Here is a 16,718-nt window from a genome sequence, read left to right as displayed (position 1 = left end):
GTAGACAGAGTAATTCAATGGTGTATTTATTTCAGTGACTGCTAAAAGTGCCAGACATGGAGACAATTGTCCTGACCCAGACATGTGAGAGCCTTCCTTCGTGGATCTGATGGTCTAATAAACAATATCAACAGAGATAATTTCTGATAATCAGTGCTCAGAAGACCATAAAAAAGGATGATGTTATAAAGGGTACCTGGGTCAAGGTCAGGTTAGAGATGCTCTAGGTAAGGGCCAGAAAAGGTTTGTTTCAAAAGGGGGCATTTGAGCAGACCTGAAGAATGAGATGGATCTGAGCATGTGAAGACCTCTCCAGGTGGACGGAACTGCAAGTGCCAAGGCCCTGGGGCAGGAAGAACTTGACTGTTCTCTGTCCACACTCCAAAGGGTGCAAGCAGAAAGGATGCAGGTAAGCTGCACCAGATCATGTAAATCCTTGCAGTAAGGCACAGGCCTTATTCCAAGTGCAATGGGAAGCCACTGGACAATTTTAAGTGACAAGTTCTCATTTACAGAATCCCAGCTGCAGAGTGAAGGAGGGGCAGAAAGAAGCCAGACAAGGGTAGATGTAAAGAGATCAGATTTGGAAGCTTACTGTCATCCCAGAAACACAGGGAGGATGGACCACAGCTGCAGCCATGAAAATGGAGAGGCAGCCATGTTCTATTGGACACTGACAGCCTTTAACACATCCTGCCTATCCAACATCCGGTCCAGGGAGGAAACTAAGGCTGTGCCTCCAGCTTCTCTGCCAGAGGCCATCCAGAGCTGCCCGAAGGAGGCTCATGCCCCCAGATACAGCCCCTCTAGTGACAACCATTGGTCTTTACACGTAGGCAAAAACCTAACACCGGCAGTTATCCACATTCTAACCATTTACCTTACTTGTGTGCAAACAACTCAAGAGTGGCTGATGAATCATGACCTATAAAACACTGGCAGCTTCAGCCCAGGAGAAACTGTAATAGTTCATTCATCTTTCCTAGCCGCTCACTCTTCATCAGGCAACTGCTCTTTCTTTCCCCATCATCCTATGGAGCAGAGAAGGTAGCAGCCCCAGAACCTGAGGATGGCCAGGAGGGCTGGTTGGTGGAAAGAGAGAGTGTGCACAGGGCCACCAAGGAGCAGGAGTAGGTAGCAAGGTGCATGAACAGGAAGGACCTGCCTTCCATGCCAGCATGTGGGCATTGAACTGAATTTAGGGTGAAGCAATATAAACAGAGGACAAACATTTTCACATAAATCATAAAGGCCCTCAGGCAGCAAAGCTCCAGCCCAGGGAAGACACTATGAGCCAAGAACCATAGGGGCCATACACTGGCACTTGGAGAACAGGGGAGGAGAGTTCCAGCTAGAGCCGAGGGAAGACTGCTCCATTAGCCACACCTGTCTGCTGGTTCTCCCCCTGCCTGGTGAGCAGGTATGAGAGGCTGCCATCAGATTCCCTCTGTGCCTCGTTATCAATTGCAAATATGCATGTAAAGTAAATGACAGCCCAGGATCCAGAAGAAATGGGAATAAGGTCACCCTCTGGGGTTGAACCCAGTAGAATATACATGCCACGGTATGATAGGTGATCAGTGGGAACAAACCAAAAGACTGTAACCAGAGAAATACGGGAACCACCAAAGTCCACCCAAGGTGCCCAGCAGCAACCTCTGAGAGAAGCAGTAGTGATTGTAATTTCACCTGCAGAAGCCTGATCATTTGTATTGCTCCCTTTTTGGAGAAGGTCTGAAAACAGCAGAGGATGACATCCCAGAGCGTGAACATTAAAAAAGGCAGAAGTGGAGTACACCCATCTAAGCCCCAGGGAGAGGTTGTCCTGACCCACAGTCACACCCTCCCTGGTGCTGGCTTACCACATCTGTGTGGAGATGGGAGCCACTGGCTCGTTTAGCCAGATGCCATGTCTCACCTCAGGATAACTCCAGACTTTCCAAATAACGCAAATATGGTTTGGCCACAAAATGTGCATATGTTCCACTTAAAAAAAAAAATTGAAATGTGCAGCATGAAGTGTAGCAAAGAGAAAACTGTAACCCAGGAGTGAATTAGGGTCCCACTGTCAAATGACTGCTGTGGTGGAGAGTGTGTCTTACCTGAGGAATTCTATTGGTACTTTCTGTCTCTCAAGTTTCCAGAAATCACATTTGGAGAATCCTTTGCACAGGGTACTCTATTATCAATCTCAGGTGTAATTTGGAGCAGTGACAATGTAGGGACTTGTCCATGGCTCTTGCATTAATGGAGGGAAGTGACAGCATTTCCCGAGCTCCATTTTTGCTGATTTGTCACGCAGCATGACTTGCTGACAGCTACAGCTGTGTGGCATCTACTGCAAAATATACCCAAAGTGGAGATATTTTAATGTGACAATAATCAAGAGGAAAATTTCTGAAAAGGGCTGTGAGAAAATGACTAGAGTATATTAGCAAGTATTTTGAAACTGATAAGATAAAACAATGAGTAGACTGTCACTACACTGTTATCTGTGGGATTTCAGAAGTTCAGAGCAAAGAGACTTTTTACTTAAAATGTGGAAAAGACTCCTGTCATTCCTGAGGGCACACCCCAAGCCCAAGGACACTTATGACAACCCTCTCCCCTTTGTTCCTCCTAGCCTGTCTCTCCTCCAGACTGTAGGGTCTTTGTGGGAAGTTCCTTGTTTATTCACTTGTCTCCAGCTTCACAGAAGTGCCTGGCACATAGTAAGTACTTAACAAACATTTGCTAAATTTAGGTAGATTCTAGTAACAAATCCACCCTCACTAGATCCACAGGAACTTCCAGACTGCTTCCTGGTAGCCCACAATGGGCTGGCATCCCTTTAAAGGTGTGGAGAGAAACTGAGCGGGACACCTTGAGCCTAAAGATGAGGACAGTGTCACTGGGGAACCCAGCTCCGTGCCAGGAGCCATGGAGGGAACACTGGGTCATAGCAAGCAACCTCTGATTCTAGTCGGGAAACCACAGGCTACCTACGTGGCTCAGCTATGTTGTTATTTCAGGATACAGGACCTCAGTGTCTCCTCTCTGAAAAAGAGACATCAAAATCTCATTCCTGGGGGGCAGGGCAAGATGGTGGCACAGAGAGATGTAGAATTTAGTTAGTTCTCTAGAACAACTAGTAAATAGCCAGGAACAACTAGTAAATAGTCTGGACAACTGCTGGGGGACATCCGTGACTGGACACACAGTGTACACCAGTCTGGAATGGGTGAACAGCTGAGATCACAGCATAGAACTGTAAGTAAAGCTCCCCATACTGCGGAGCTGGTGCCCCTCTCCCACCAGCAGGGCAGGCTGAGTTATAACACTTCTCTGTGGAAAAAAGAAGCAGGCTACCTGCAGCAAGGGAAAGTAACTCAACCAAGCTCCAACTGTAGTTTTAATTAACAAATTTGGACTACTGAATACAAGCTACACTCGTCATTGCTGACCCAGGCAAGGGTGGAGTTAAGATAGTCAGAGAGGCAAAGGAGGAATTCAAGTGTAGGGGATAACTCCCTAAAGTGAGTATCTTCCCTAAGAAAAAGGGGAGCAGGGCCCGGCTCAAGTGGCTGCCCTCCCTCAGAGAATTCAGACCCTAGGGCCTGTGGGAAAAAGGAAAAAAAAGAAACAACTTAAGTTTGGCTTCTGACACCCTTGGCACCTGGCCAGGAAAGGGTCCACTGAGAATTAAAGGCACCGCGCCTCTTTACACCAGTGGGGAGCTGCAGGTGGACAGGCGCCACCTGCTGGACAGGATAGGAAAAGCACAAGGTCTAGAGGCCTCACAGGAAATTCTGACAGTCTTCTGGGTCTCATCCACAGGGAAACTTGACACTAATTACACCCTCCTCCTGAGACTTGGGCTGTCTGGTCTTGGAAAATCTGGAATCAAGGAAACCAGATGCCCAGACAACAAAAATTTACTAGTCACATAAGGAAAAACGAAGATACAGCACAAAGGAACAAACTTACACTTCAAATGAGATACAGGAGTTGAAACAACTAATTAAAGATGTTCAAACAAATATGCTAAATCAATTCAAAAATCAAATCAATGAATTGAGGGATGGTATGGCAAAAGAGATGAAGGATATAAAGAAAACATTGAGTGAATATAAGGAAGAACGCAAAAGTTTGCAAAAACAAGTGGCAGAACTTATGGGAATGAAAGTCACAATAGAAGAGATGAAAAACACAATGGAGACATACAACAGCAGACTTGAAGAGGCAGAAGAAAGGATTCATGAACTGAAGGTTAGGACATCTGAAATCCTAAGCACAAAAGAACAGATTGGGAAAAGAAGGGAAAAATATGAGCAGGATCTCAGGGAACTGAATGACAACATGAAGCCATGAATGTACGTGTCATGGGTGTCCCAGAAGGAGAAGAAAAGAGAAAAAGGGGCAGAAAGAATAATGGAGGGAATAATCCATAAAAATTTCCCATCTCTTATGAAAGACATAAAATTGCAAATCCAAGAAGCGCAGCATACTCCAAACAGAATATATCCAAATGGACCTATGCAAAGACACTTAATCAGATTATCAAATGTCAAAGACAGAGACAATTCTGAAAGCAGCAAGAGAAAAGTGATCCATCACATACAAAGGAAGCTTGATAAGACTACATGCAGATTTCTCAGCAGATACCATGGTGGCAAGAAGGCAGTAGCATGATATATTTAAGATATTGGGAAAAAGAAAACTGCCAATCAAGAATTCTATATCCGGCAGAGCTGTACTTCAAACACAAGGGAGAGTTTAAAATATTTTCAGACAAACAGACACTGAGTTTGTGAACAAGATACCTGCTCTACAGGAAATACTAAAGGGAGCACTATAGGCAGATAGGAAAAGTCAGGAGAGAGAGGTTTGGAGCACAATATTGGATGATGGTAGCCCAATATTTTAAGTACAATGAAAAAGGTGATTGTGAGTACTGTTGAAAGAGGAAGATTAGGGGCATGTAGGACACCAGAAGGAAAGATATAAGATAAAGACTGGGACTTGTGGCTTAGCAAAACCTAGAGTGGCCAATGATTGTAATTAAAAGTACACATAGAAGAATGTTTTTATATGAAGGAGAACAAATTAATGTCAACTTTGCAAGGTATTAAAATTATGGTGGTATTGGGGAAAAAATACAACCAATTCAAACTAGAGTCTATAGTTAAGACTAACATTGTAATATGCTTCCATTAACTGTAACAAAGGCAAGATACCAAAGCTAAATGTCTATAAGAGGGGGATATAGGGAGGTGTATGGGATTCTTGGTGTTGGTGGTGGTGTCTGACTTTTCTATTGTATTTTATTTTAATTTTATTTTTTCTTTTGTTGCTTTTTAGTTGTCATTTTTTTTCTTTTTCTTTTTTCTTTTTTCTCCTCTTCCTCTTTCCTTGTGGAAGAAATGGAAAAGTCCTTATTTAAATAGTGGTGGTGAATGCATAACTATGTGAATATACATGGAACCATTGATTCTTAGGTTGGAATGTATGGTGTGTGAATAAAACTGTCTAAAAAATAAACAGAGGGATTCAAGTGCTGGAGAAAATGTGGAGAAAGGGATGTAGCTAATCACCATTGGTGGGGAAGTACAATGGTGCAGCCCATCTGGAGGGCAGTGTGGTGGTTCCACAGGAAGCTAAGCATGGGGTTGCCTTACGGTCCTGCAACTTGGTGAGTGGGAATATACTTGGAAGAACTGAAAAGAGGGTCACAAACGGACATTTGCACAATGGGGTTTATGGTGTAAGTATTCACAGTTTGCAGTGGATGGAGGTGGCCTAAGGGTACATCGACTGATGAATGAAATGGTGAACTGTGGAGTATACATACAATGGAATAATGAGCTGCTACAAGAAGGAGCGAAGTTGTGAGGTGAATGGACATTGAGGACAGTATGTTGAGTGAAATAAACCAGAAATGAAAAGAAAAACATTATAATGCCTCACTAATATGGACTAACTACAGTGTACAAACTCTAAGAATTGGATCTGAGAGCATAGGTTATCGGGGGAAGCCTTATTGTAAAGGTTTGTAGATTGTAAGCTCTTACAGCAGTCACATCTATTCCTGAATTGTAATGGCTATTTCTAAATTCTGAGATGCTGAGCTCTTTGTGTATAACCTGGTTGGTCCCTGGGACTTTGGATATCTGTGTGACACCTGAAACTCTGAACCAGAGTCTGGCAGCTATGAATGTCAGCATTACCCCATAAAGCAAATGTTAAAAAGCCTGAAAATAGAGATCAGACTTCAATTATAGATGTGAATGAAATGGACTTAGTTAGGACTAAGGTAAATCAGACTAAAGGGTAAAGAACGATATTGATGGTGTTTTTAAAACTTCGACTTTTGTATGAGACCAAAGGAAGAGATGTTTATTAGGTACAAAATCTATATTTTTTGTAACATACTATATAATTTAACTTGTATGGTCAGTTTATGCAAACACCATAATTACAGGGAACGTTGAATAAGGAGTGATATCTGGTTGGTTTGTACAGGTTAGTGTGATGCCCCAATACATCCCAGAGAAATTTGGGCAGAGAATCATATGTATTTGCAGAGCCCTCTTGAGGTACTTGGGGAAAATATGGAAATATTAAATTTCCCCACCTGGGGAGTTAATGATATTCTCCCAAGCATTGGGGGCTACCAATTTAGAAGGCCAAGCCCTAGATCTTGGGACTTGCTTTTATGAAGTTTGTTACTGCAAAGGAGAGGCTATGCCTACTTAAAATTGTGCCTAAGAGTCACCCCCAGAGAACCTCTTTTGTTGATCAGTTGCCTGTCTCTCTAAGCCAACTCTACAGGTAAACTCACTGCCCTCCCTCCTACGTAAAACATGACTCCCAGGGGTGTAAATCTCCCTGGCAACATGGGACATGACTCGTGGGGATGGGCTTCACCCTCGCATCATGGGATTGAGAAAGCCTTCTTGGTCCAAAATGGGGAAGAGAGATGAAACAAAATAAAGTTTCAGTGGCTGAGAGATTTCAAGTAGAGTTGAGAGGTCATTGTGGAGGTTATTCTTATGCGTTATATAGATATCCCTTTTTAGTTTTTAGTGTATTGGAATAGCTAGAAGGAAATACCTGAAACTGTTGAACTGCAACCCAGTAGCCTTTCTTCTTGAAGACAATTGTATAACTATATAGCTTATACCGTGTGACCCTGTGATTGTGAGAACTTTGTGGCTCCCACTCCCTTGATCCAGTGTATGGACAGATGAATAGAAAAATGAGTACAAAAAGTAAATGAATAATAGAGAGGGATGGGGAGTATAGAATGTTTTGGGTATTCTTTTTTACTTTAACTTTTATTCTTATTCTTTCTTGTATGTGGTAATGAAAATGTTCAAAAATTGATTGTGGTGATGTGTGCATTATATAAGGGTACTGTGAAAAATTGATTGTACACTGTGGATGATTGTATAGTATGTGAATATATCTCAATAAAATTGTATTTAAAAAAAAATTCATTCCTTCCAGAAAAGTCCACCAAAGACACCAACATGTAGGGTTCTAAGCACTAGACAGGAACTAAGAAAGCACCATCTCTGCTTCCAGCCAGACTCCTACTTGGCAAGAAAGAGGCGTATCTGGGCCACCCACTCTTTTCTCCTAAGGAGAGGGCAGGCTTTTGAATTAAGTGAGCCGACAGGGAACTTCCTACTCTGTTCTTCTATGAATCTGTAGATATTTTGGACTTGATGTTTCATGTAGATTTTTTTTAAGCTGTTACAACCTTTCCCACTTAGCATCTTAGAAAAATAACTGAGTCTGCAAAATTTTCAGATAAAGTGTTTCTAATTAGATGAACTTGTGAACACAAAATGATTGCAGCGTGGAGGCAAAATGGTTTATCCAGTATTTCAATAATATTTGGAAATAATTAACTACTTTCTGTAACACTGAAAAGTACAGTTTTTTTTTTAAATCATTTTATTGAGATATATTCACATACCACTCAGTCATACAAAACAAATCGCACTTTCGATTGTTCACAGTACCATTACATAGTTGTACATTCATCACCTAAATCAATCCCTGACACCTTCCTTAGCACGCACACAAAAATAACAAGAATAATAATTACAGTGAAAAAGAGCAATTGAAGTAAAAAAGAACACTGGGTACCTTTGTCTGTTTGTTTCCTTCACCTATTTTTCTACTCATCCATCCATAAACTACACAAAGTGGAGTGTGGTCCTTATGGCTTTCCCAATCCCATTGTCACCCCTCATAAGCTACATTTTTATACAACTGTCTTCGAGATTCATCGGTTCTGGGTTGTAGTTTGATAGTTTCCGGTATCCACCACCAGCTACCCCAATTCTTTAGAACCTAAAAAGGGTTGTCTAAATTGTGCGTAAGAGTGCCCACCAGAGTGACCTCTCGGCTCCTTTTGGAATCTCTCTGCCACTGAAGCTTATTTCATTTCCTTTCACATCCCCCTTTTGGTCAAGAAGATGTTCTCCGTCCCACGATGCCAGGTCTACATTCCTCCCCAGGAGTCATATTCCACATTGCCAGGGAGATTCACTCCCCTGGGTGTCTGATCCCACGTAGGGGGGAGGGCAGTGATTACACATTTCAAGTTGGCTTAGCCAGAGAGAGAGGGTCACATCTGAGCAACAAAGAGGCATTCGGGAGGAGGCTCTTAGGCACAACCATAGGGAGGCCTAGCCTCTCATTTACAGCAACCGTCTTCCCAAAGGTAAAACCTACGGTAGAGGGCTCAACCCATCAAACCACCAGTCCCCTATGTCTGTGGTCATGTTAGCAACCATTGAGGTGGGGTAGGCGAATACCCCTGCATTCTCCACAGGCCCCTCAAGGGGGCACTACATCTTTCTTTCCTTGTTTTTCTTTTTTTTTTTTTTAACTTTCCCTTCTTTTTTAAATCACCTGTATGAAAAAAAAGTTAAAAAGAAAACAAACATACAATAAAAGAACATTTCAAAGAGACCATAACAAGGGAGTAAGAAAAAGACAACTACCCTAAGATAACTGCTTAACTTCCAACATATTCCTACTTTACCCCAAGAAACTTACCTAATATAGCAACATTTCTGTGAACTTGTTCCTACTATATCCATCAGAAATTAACAGACCATAGTCATTCCTGGGCATCCCCAGAACGTTAAATAGCTTATCTGTTCTTCTTGGATTATTGTTCCCCCTTTCTTAATTGCTCTCTATTGCTAGTTCCCCTACATTCTACATTATAAACCATTTGTTTTACATTTTTCAAAGTTCACATTAGTGGTAGCATATAATATTTCTCTTTTTGTGCCTGGCTTATTTCGCTCAGCATTATGTCTTCAAGGTTCATCCATGTTGTCATATGTTTCACGAGATCCTTCCTTCTTACTGCCGCATAGTATTCCATCGTGCGTATATACCACATTTTATTTATCCACTCATCTGTTGAAGGACATTTGGGTTGTTTCCATCTCTTGGCAATTGTGAATAATGCTGCTATGAACATTGGCGTGCAGATATCTGTTCGTGTCACTGCTTTCCGATCTTCTGGGTATATACCGAGAAGTGCAATCGCTGGATCGAATGGTAACTTTATTTCTAGTTTCCTAAGGAACTGCCAGACTGACTTCCAGAGTGGCTGAACCATCATACAGTCCCACCAACAATGAATAAGAGTTCCAATTTCTCCACATCCCCTCCAGCATTTGTAGTTTCCTGTTTGTTTAATGGCAGCCATTCTAACCGGTGTTATATGGTATCTCATTGTGGTCTTAATTTGCATCTCTCTAATAGCTAGTGAAGCTGAACATTTTTTCATGAGTTTCTTGGCCATTTGTATTTCCTCTTCAGAGAACTGTCTTTTCATATCTTTTGCCCATTTTATAATTGGGCCGTCTGTACTATTGTCATTGAGTTGTAGGATTTCTTTATATATGCAAGATATCAGTCCTTTGTCAGATGCATGGTATCCAAAAATTTTTTCCCATTGAGTTGGCTGCCTCTTTACCTTTTTGAGAAATTCCTTTGAGGTGCAGAAACTTCTAAGCTTGAGGAGTTCCCATTTATCTATTTTTTCTTTTGTTGCTTGTGCTTTGGGTGTAAAGTCTAGGAAGTGGCCGCCTAATACAAGGTCTTGAAGATGTTTTCCTACATTATCTTCTAGGAGTTTTATGGTACTTTCTTTTATATTGAGATCTTTGGTCCATTTTGAGTTAATTTTTGTGTAGGGGGTGAGGTAGGGGTCCTCTTTCATTCTTTTGGATATGGATATCCAACTCTCCTAGCCCCATTTGTTGAAAAGACCATTATGACAGTTCAGTGACTTTGGGGGCCTTATCAAAGATCAGTCGGCCATAGATCTGAGGGTCTATCTCTGAATTCTCAATTCGATTCCATTGATCTATATGTCTATCTTTGTGCCAGTACCATGCTGTTTTGGCAACTGTGGCTTTATAATAAGCTTCAAAGTCAGGGATTGTAAGTCCTCCCACTTCTTTTTTCTGTTTTAGAGTGTCTTTAGCAATTCGAGGCATCTTCCCTTTCCAAATAAATTTGATAACTAGCTTTTCCAAGTCTGCGAAGTAGGTTGTTGGAATTTTGATTGGGATTGCATTGAATCTGTAGATGAGTTTGGGTAGAATTGACATCTTAATGACATTTAGTCTTCCTATCCATGAACATGGAATATTTTTCCATCTTTTAAGGTCCCCTTCTATTTCTTTTAGTAGAGTCATGTAGTTTTCTTTGTATAGGTCTTTTACATCTTTGGTTAAGTTGATTCCTAGGTACTTGATTTTTTTAGTTGCTATTGAAAATGGCATCTTTTTCTTGAGTGTCTCTTCAGTTTGTTCATTTCTAGCATATAGAAACATTACTGACTTATGTGCATTAACCTTGTATCCCGCTACTTTGATAAATTTGTTTATTAGCTCTAGTAGCTGTATCGTCGATTTCTCAGGGTTTTCTAGATATAAGATCATATCATCTGCAAACAATGACAGTTTTACTTCTTCTTTTCCAATTTGGATGCCTTTTATTTCTTTGTCTTGCCGGATTGCCCTGGCTAGCACTTCCAGCACAATGTTGAATAACAGTGTTGACAGCGGGCATCCTTGTCTTGTTCCTGATCTTAGAGGGAAGGCTTTCAGTCTCTCACCATTGAGTACTATGCTGGCTGTGGGTTTTTCATATATGCTCTTTATCATGTTGAGGAAGTTTCCTTCAATTCCTACCTTTTGAAGTGTTTTTATCAAAAAGGGATGTTGGATTTTGTCAAATGCTTTTTCAGCATCTATTGAGATGATCAATTGATTTTTCCCTTTTGACTTGTTAATGTGTTGTAATACATTGATTGATTTTCTTATGTTGAACCATCCTTGCATGCCTGGAATGAACCCCACTTGGTCATGGTGTATGATTTTTTTAATGTGTCTTTGGATTCGATTTGCAAGTATTTTGTTGAGGATTTTTGCATCTATATTCATTAGGGAGATTGGCCGGTAGTTTTCCTTTTTTGTAGCATCTTTGCCTGGTTTTGGTATTAGATTGATGTTAGCTTCATAAAATGAGTTAGGTAGTGTTCCATTTTCTTCAATGTTTTGAAAGAGTTTGAGTAAGATTGGTGTCAGTTCTTTCTGGAAAGTTTGGTAGAATTCCCCTGTGAAGCCATCTGGCCCTGGGCATTTATTTGTGGGAAGATTTTTGATGACTGATTGGATCTCTTTGCTTGTGATGGGTTGGTTGAGGTCCTCTATTTCTTCTCTGGTCAGTCTAGGTTGTTCATATGTTTCCAGGAAATTGTCCATTTCCTCTACATTATCCAGTTTGTTGCCATACAGTTGTTCATAGTATCCTCTTATAATTTTTTTAAATTTCTTCAGGATCTGCAGTTATGTCACCTTTTTCATTCATTATTTTGTTTATATGGGTCTTCTCTCTTTGATTTTGTCAGTGTAGCTAGGGGCTTGTCAATCTTGTTGATCTTCTCAAAGAACCAACTTTTGGTGATATTTATCCTCTCTATTGTTTTTTTGTTCTCTATGTCATTTATTTCGGCTTTAATCCTTGTTATTTCTTTTCTTCTACTTGGTTTAGGATTGGTTTGCTGTTCATTTTCTAGCTTCTTCAGTTGATCCATTAGTTCTTTGATTTTGGCTCTTTCTTCCTTTTTAATATATGCATTTAGTGCTATAAATTTCCCCCTTAGCACTGCGTTCGCTGTATCCATTGGTTTTGGTATGTTGTGTTCTCATTTTCATTCGTCTCTATATATTTAGCAATTTCTCTTGCTATTTCTTCTTTAACCCACTGATTGTTTAGGAGTGTGTTGTTTAACCTCCAGGTATTTGTGAATTTTCTAAGTCTCTGATGGTTATTGACTTCTAATTGTATTCCATTGTGGTCACAGAATGTGCTTTGAATAATTTCAATCTTTTTAAATTTATTGAGGCTTGTTTTATGTCCCAGCATATGATCTATTCTGGAGAAAGTTCCATGAGCACTAGAAAGGTATGGTATCCTGGTGATTTGGGGTGTAATGTCCTGTATATGTCTGTTAAATCTAATTCATTTATCAGATTGTTTAGGTTTTCAATTTCCTTATTGGTCTTCTGTCTGGTTGATCTATCTATAGGAGAGAGTGATGTGTTGAAGTCTCCCACAATTATTGTGGAAACATCAATTGCTTCCTTTAGTTTTGCCAGTGTTTCTCTCATGTATTTTGTGGCACCTTGATTGGGTGCATAGACATTTACGATTGTTATTTCTTCTTGTTGAATTGCCCCTTTTATTAGTATGTAGTGGCCTTCTTTGTCTCTCAAAACATCCCTGCATTTAAAGTCTATTTTATCTGAGATTAATATTGCTACACCTGCTTTCTTTTGGCTGTAGCTTGCATGAAATACTTTTTTCCATCCTTTCACTTTCAGTTTCTTTGTGTCCCTGTGTCTAAGATGAGTCTCTTGTATGCAACATATTGATGGTTCATTTTTTTTGATCCATTCTGCGAATCTATATCTTTTAATTGGGGAGTTTAATCCATTTACATTCAACGTTATAACCGTGAAGGCATTTCGTGAATCAGCCATCTTATCCTTTGGTTTATGTTTGTCATTTTTTTCCCTTTCTCTATTAATATCCTTTATTGTACCCATACCGAATCTCTTTAGTACTGAACCTTTCTCCAAGTCTCTCTGTCCTTTCTTTGTTTCTCTGTCTGTAGGGCTTCCTTTAGTATCTCTAGTAGGGCAGGTCTCTTGTTAGCAAATTCTCTCAGCATTTGTTTGTCTGTGAAAATTTTAAGTTCTTCCTCAAATTTGAAGGAGAGCTTTGCTGGATAAAGTATTCTTGGCTGGAAATTTTTCTCACTCAGAATTTTAAATATATCGTGCCACTGCCTTCTTGCCTCCATGGTGGCTGCTGAGTAGTCACTACTTAGTCTTATGCTGTTTCCTTTGTATGTGGTGAATTGCTTTTCTCTTGCTGCTTTCAGAACTTGCTCCTTCTCTTCTGTGTTTGACAGTGTGATCAGAATATGTCTCGGAGTGGGTTTATTTGGATTTATTGTATTTGGAGTTCGCTGAGCATTTATGATTTGTGTATTTATGTTGTTTAGAAGATTTGGGAAGTTTTCCCCAACAATTTCTTTGAATACTCTTCCTAGACCTTTACCCTTTTCTTCCTCTTCTGGAACACCAATGAGTCTTATATTCGGACGGTTCATATTATCTATCATATCCCTGAGGTCCGTTTCAATTTTTTCCATTTTTTTCCACATTCTTTCTTTTATGCTTTCATTTTCCATTCTGTCATCTTCCAGGTCACTGATTCATTGTTCAGCTTCCTCTAGTCTTGTACTATGAGTATCCAGAATCTTTTTAATTTGGTCAACAGTTTCTTTAATTTCCATAAGATTATCCACTTTTTTATTTAGTCTTGCAATGTCTTCTTTATGCTCTTCTAGGGTCTTCTTGATCTCCTTTGTATCCCGTACTATGGTCTCATTGTTCATCTTTAGTTCTTTGAGTAGCTGCTCTAGGTGCTGTGTCTCTTCTGATCTTTTGATTTGGGTGCTTGGGCTTGGGTTTTCCATATTGTCTGGTTTTTTCATATGCTTTATAATTTTCTGTTGTTTTTGGCCTCTTGGCATTTGCTGAACTTGATAGGGTTCTTTTAGGATTTGTAGACCAATTGAAGTCCTTATCTCTAATTTATTAGATCTACAGCTTCGTGGAGTACACTTTCTCTAACTAACCAGCAGGTGGCGTCCACGAGCCACCTGTTCTCCACAAGCCAGTTCTCCCCTGCTTAGCCTTTTTGGTGAGTGGGGGAGTGAGTCTTGTGGGGTCCAATTGGTGTACCAAGCTTGCGTGTGTAGTTGGTGTTGCCTGCCCTGTATATGGGGCGTGTTTCTGGGCAGTCAGGGAGGAGGGGTGGCTCTAACAATCAAATCTCCCTGGTGATCCTAGAGTTTTAAAGCTGCTGCAATAGTCTAATCCTTCAGTTCAGTCCTGCCACAGTTTGTCTCTGCCACTGACCCACAAGTCCTTGGTATCGGCGTATGGCTCCTGAGACTTGCAAGTGGGCCCCTCTTCCAGGCTGTGCACCCCGGGTCCTCTGTTGAGTGATGACTGTGCTATGTCACAGGTGAGTGCCGTCCCCCCAGGGTGGTTCTGGGCTGCTGGGCTGTGTAGGGAGGCTCCCAGTCTGCTGAAATGATGGCTGAATGGGGCTTTGTTAATTCACACTGCTCCACCTTCCCAACTCTGGGACAATCAGCTGAGGTTGCAGGGAAGGCTAATGTCCACACCCAGTTTTGTGGTGTGTGCCTGTTATTTGTAGCGCTTATGTCCCACTGGGTTGTCTGGGGCAGGTCTGGGCTATGGGGCTGGCAATGGGCAGGAGTGTTTCCTGTCCACCAGGATGATGGCTGTGAGCAGACACCCCCCTTTTCTTGGGAAGTTGTGGTGTTTAGTGAATTTTCTCAGCCACTGGATTATTGCCTTTTGTCTCAGAGCTCTCTTAGTTCTGCTCTTGTTTTGACTTGACCAAATTGCAAGTCTTTGAAGCTTTCTGTATTGGGCTTCTTAGAGTAGTTGTTTTAGAAAAAGAAAAAAGGATTAAAAAAAAGGGCCCTCCTCAGAGATCTAATGGGTTATTGAAATGCTAAGAGACAAAGCAATTAGGGCCATTAAGGAAAGGTCCACAGGGCAGAGAGATCAGCTTTTCTTCGGGATTTGCATATGAGCCTCAGGGCCTGAGCTCTGCCCTTCCCCTTTCTATGTTCACCAGAACTCCAAAAATCCTCCGCTTTTATTTTGGAGTTTTTCGTGTTGTTTTTTTCTATGCCTGTCTCCTCTCTGCTGGGCTGGCTGCTCTCAGATTCTCTGGTGTCTGGTCACAGTCTATCTATGGTTGGAGTTTGGATCAGTAGAATGAGTTTCCGATAAGGGCTGCCACTGCAGTTCTCCCTTCTCCTTCCCAGAGCTGACAGCCCCTCCTCCCACGGGACTGAGCCTGGCATGGAGGGGTGCGGGTCCCCAGGCCACAAAAACTTACAGATTTCGCTGATCTCAGCATTTCCATGCTTTCATGAGTGTTGTATGAAGTATGCCCAAAGTCAAATTGCTCTGTGGTGTCCAGTCCACGCAGTTCCTGGCTTTCTACCTACTTTCCTGGAGGAGTAACTAAAACATACAGCTCACCAGTCCACCATCTTGCCCCGCCTCGCCGAAAAGTACAGTTTTATATCTCAAAATGCAAGTGCCTTTAACAGGCGGAAACAGATTATTCTCCCTTGGAGTCTACTAAACATGCTAAATTATTATTATTCTGATTATCACCCCATGATTATAATATATCTCATTTAGCACTGTAGATTGTATTTGCTAAGTAATTATAGATAATTTGATACTCATCCACCCAGTGGTTCTTATACAGCACCTGGGCAAAAGTTAAGGACAAGATGTAAGCCTTTGCTCCAAATAAACTTAATTTTCAATACTCAAAGCTGAGCCTTAGTCCAACTGAACAGAGGTGGCATGATTTAATTCCTTTTGTCACAATCTCTCTGGATGATAATTCCTTAATTGCTTCTTAGAAGGAAAAATTAATCACAGGGAAGCTTTTAATAAGACCAAAATTATGGTGCTTCCTATCCCCAAAGGTTAATGGGGAAAAAAATATTTTCATCTTCCTTTCTTCTCTTACCTGATACACAGTGGCACCAGTTTTCCATTTGAATTATATTTAAGCTAATGTGTCATCTATCCTTTGAAATTCTGAGTTCCCTAAGGAAGGGAATCATTGTCTGATTCATTCCTGAATTTGCCACAGAATCTAGATCCAATAACCGACACTGCCAGCTTGCACACAAACACAACTGACTCAGGTACATTTAAGAAATTGCCTTGACAATTGTGTCACTGCTGTTTGGTTGTATGATGGTTGGTCAATAGGCTGGTTGGTTATTTGGTTTGGGGGGAGAAGTCAATCATTCAATAATGAGTAGTAATTAAGCCTCAATCATGTGATGAGATTCTGTACTCTGCACTGGAGATTCAGAATTTAAAGATCTATTTCCTGTCTTCCAGCAACTTGCAGTATGGTAAGAAAGACAGGCTTGTAAAAAGATAAATAACAAATAGTGTAAAAAAAATTATTCAGAAAGATGAATAACAAAACAAACTACTAAACAGTACAATAGAGGCAGGAATGGGTGTGTTTTTCCTAAAGAT

The 16,718-nt window shown here is 40.9% G+C and overlaps 1 long non-coding RNA gene across 2 annotated transcripts in view; it reads right to left on the bottom strand.

The window, feature by feature from the left end:
- Positions 1-2,161: 2,161 nt before the first annotated feature.
- Positions 2,162-16,718, bottom strand: part of LOC119510429 — a 47,913-nt gene continuing 33,356 nt past the window's right edge. For both annotated transcript variants that reach the window (XR_005211924.1, XR_005211925.1), the window contains exon 3: positions 2,162-2,338. This is a non-coding gene — a long non-coding RNA (uncharacterized LOC119510429). The remainder of the gene's footprint in view (positions 2,339-16,718) is intronic.

The sequence above is a fragment of the Choloepus didactylus genome, chromosome 15 (assembly GCF_015220235.1).
Source record: "Choloepus didactylus isolate mChoDid1 chromosome 15, mChoDid1.pri, whole genome shotgun sequence".
Lineage (NCBI taxonomy): Eukaryota > Metazoa > Chordata > Mammalia > Pilosa > Megalonychidae > Choloepus > Choloepus didactylus.
The sequence above is the reverse complement of the archived record's forward strand: the minus strand, read 5'-3'. Positions and strand labels throughout refer to the sequence as shown.